This window comes from Tinamus guttatus, unplaced genomic scaffold (assembly GCF_059628265.1).
Source record: "Tinamus guttatus ecotype Peru unplaced genomic scaffold, ASM5962826v1 Tinamus_guttatus_pri_ptg000121l, whole genome shotgun sequence".
Classification (NCBI taxonomy): Eukaryota; Metazoa; Chordata; class Aves; order Tinamiformes; family Tinamidae; genus Tinamus; species Tinamus guttatus.
The window spans coordinates 49898-53339 of record NW_028288655.1 but is presented as its reverse complement, the minus strand read 5'-3'; positions in this window follow the sequence as shown (position 1 = coordinate 53339).

Sequence of the window (3442 nt, the reverse complement as noted above, 5' to 3'; positions counted from 1 at the left end):
ATCTGAAGCCCAGCACGAGCTTACAGGATGGGTGATGCCAGCAAGTGCCTCTGGTCAGGCCTCAACAGAGCTCAGCAGGACTTCTGATGAGTCCCGAGTAACTAATGTCTAGAGCAAGGACTCAGTGCCCCAAGGCATCCAAATGTCCTGACATTCAGGTCTTCTCCTTTTGGGACCAGACTCCACCCCGCTAGATCTATGGAACTCAGACCCCAGCTCAGACCACTGCAGGAAAGACGCCTGGCTGAGTTTATCACACTGCTTTTTCTCCAGACTGACTTTGTTATTGTGTTTACCTTACATGGACCCCTGCAAGTGCCACAAGAAGCGTCAGAGGTGGTACGGCTGCGCAGAGCTTTGGAGATGCAGAGGTTCAAAGTCATGGGTTTTGCTAAAGAAGCTTTATTTTCCCTGTGATTACCTGAAAATACTTCCGTATTTAAGCTTTCCTTGCTCCCTTTCTGTAATAGCCATGGTGATTTCTGAGACATGCCTGATGCCTGGCCTGAGTTCTTCTGAAAATTCCCTTTTGCTCTCTTTCTTTCAGGAATGATGAAAAAAAAAAAAACATAGGTTTCTTCCTGTTTGCAACTAATTTACTTGAAAAGCAGCAGAGGTTAAGTAAGGGATCCCAAGCATGATATTTGGGAAAAGCAACTTTTATGGTTACATACAGACATCATCCAAACTGTCGTTTGGGAAGACACGTTTGGTATAAAAGTTAGACATGGCAACACCAGGCAGAACTGAAATGCATGTTTCTCTTTTCTTTCCTCTTCTACTCATTTGCAATTTGCAAAGGAAAAGTATCAAAGTTCAATAAAAGTAATGAAGTGTTGGATTCTTTACTGGTGCAAGTTAGCATGACACAGTGAAACTAAGGAATTTCCTCCAGGTTCTACCAGCAGCAAATTTTGTTCAGAACGAGCTGTAGCAGGACTACAGTTGTCCCAAGGAGAGATGGGGTCTGCAATCTGCATATTTTGATGCAAAATTATTTATAGTCTCAGAACATAAACCCTTAGAAAGCAGGGCTGCAGAAGGCAGAAAATCACCAGCAGTGAATGCTGGGAGTGAAACTCCAGGAGAACAGTCAGCCCTTCCAAGGCTCTTCAGGCTCTAAGGAGACTGCCCAGGTGCAGACCCAGCTTTAGGGAGCACACTGATTTCTGAGATTTGCCCCTGCCTCTACTGTATCTGAGCTTGATCTCATGTGCCCACAAATCTGGGGAGTGTCTCAGCGTTTTTACAATGTTATGTGCATTATTTTTTTTCATCTTAAAGCTGCCTATGTAGAGAAAAATACAGGAGTTCAGTAACAGTTACCAGCATGATTTGCTTTTATTACCTTTCTGTTTGAGACCCTTGTTTCCCCTTGTAGCATGTCAAATTGTCCCCAAAACCATATTATACAGCAGAGAAATGTCGTTCACACTTCACTGGCTATTGATTTACTTTATTTATTGGCACAAAATCAGCTTGAGATAAACATTTTGTCCCCCATTTCCACTATTGTAAGCGTTATAGTTCACTGCAAGATAGGCAAACCCCAATGTGCTGGGTCACAATTCGACATGGCTTTCTAATCAATGTGTGAAAAATTACCTAATGAATAATGGGTTGCACATTTCCACAAACAAATTAACCAGGGTGAGACTGAAACTAATGATTATATTTATCTAATGTAATTTCACATCTGTTACTAGCGCTAGTAATTTTTTTTCCTTCTTTTCATGACGTCCTTAGAATTACAACCTAGCTTTGGAGAGATGGACGTTTTACATCCATTTAAACAGAAAATGTACAGATTAATTAGATATATACTTTCAAAACCGAAATGTAGTACTCTGTATGGATTGAACTGCCCTTTTAAATGTCACATGGTTCTCATATCGGAGCCAGCAAGCGAGGTTTCTTGACATCTACTGCTAAAGAAACAAAAAAGGTTTTGTCTTGCTTTGTTTTTTTTTCCAAAATACAGCCAGTTAGATAAACCAAATTATATTTTATAGGAGTTATGCTAATGTTGTTTGATCATGAAAAATCATTACATCAGGAAGGAACCTTACAGGCTTGCTCTCCTCTTCTTAAAGTAACGTGTGCCTTCCTGGTGAAATGATCAGTTTGGTAAAATAAATGTTCCTGGAGTCCAACTGCCAACTCCACATGGGTTCAGCAGGTACCAGTGGTCTGATGGGATAGTTGCTTTTCAGACTACAGAAAGTAATTGGTTCTGTGGGTTTTATTTTCCCTAGATGCTTTTATTCTCAAGGCATGTTGAAGTGTTTTACTTAGGTGGTAAAGGGAGGCTTAGGCTTCCTCCTTGGTCTCCAGAATATAAGATGCTAACTTGCCTCTCTTCCTCCCTGGTGGCCCTTATAAGCCTTGCTTTGAAACACCTCTCTGCTGTGGATGCCTTCCTGCCTGCTGTGATGGGACATATCTGCTCTGTCTCATCCAGCAGCTCACAGTTGTCTCTAAAGATGTCGCAAAAAAGCAAAAGTCTCCAAATGATGTCACCACTTGAGTCAACATTATTAAACAATTTCACAACCTGTCTCAGTTATGGTGGCAGCTTTCATAAGGATTTATTATCCAGAGAGAGAAGGAGGGAGGGGGCTGAGAGTGTGTAGAGGTTTGAAAGTCATTGTACCAAGAGTTTAATTATTGCATTTTTCACTGAAGTTGAAAGTATTGAGGAAAAAATAGCCGATTTCATATTACCTCATTTGATTAAAGTAGCTGTATGATTGTTCAGAATAGGTAATTGCAATTTAGCGCGGCTGAGATAAAAAAAAGGCTTCTTGCCTCCTTGTCTTTAAGACTCGGCAATATTTTGTAGCCTCACTGGAACAGCCAAACAAAACTTCAAAAGTGACACTAACCTTATTCTGGAGACATTTTGATGAGTGAGTCAGCTGAAAATTGAGTTGCCCAAATCCTTTTTTTTCTGTTGGAGCCCTTTGGGTTGATGGGGCTTTTTGTTTGTTTCTCACAAGCGTGCCCCTCGGGCCCCCGCGGTGAGCACGGCTCTCCGCGCAGACGGCTGCTGAGGAACATGGTGGTGCCGCAGACTGGCACAGAAGCACCTGGAGCAGGCGGCTCCGGTGAGCTCCGGCCCGTGGCTGGGAAGCTGGCTCTCAACACCAGGACAGAGTGTGTAACACCTTCCATGCCACCTCTCGCGAGCCACGCCACCCTCATGGTTGGTTGCCTGAAGGAACTGGTCTTACCAAAGCACTGTTTCTTCCTTGTATTTATCCTGTTGTCTGCAAAGCGTCCTCCACAGCCTGAGGGGTCGTGCAGAGAGAGGGCTCAGGCAGGTGCTGCAAACCCCAGGGTTTTCCATATCTCTTGGGAATGTACCTGGTGGGGGCAAAGCAGCTGTGAGCAGCTGGAGGGGAACTCCCTGGGGACTGAGCACGAGACAGCATTCCAGCGT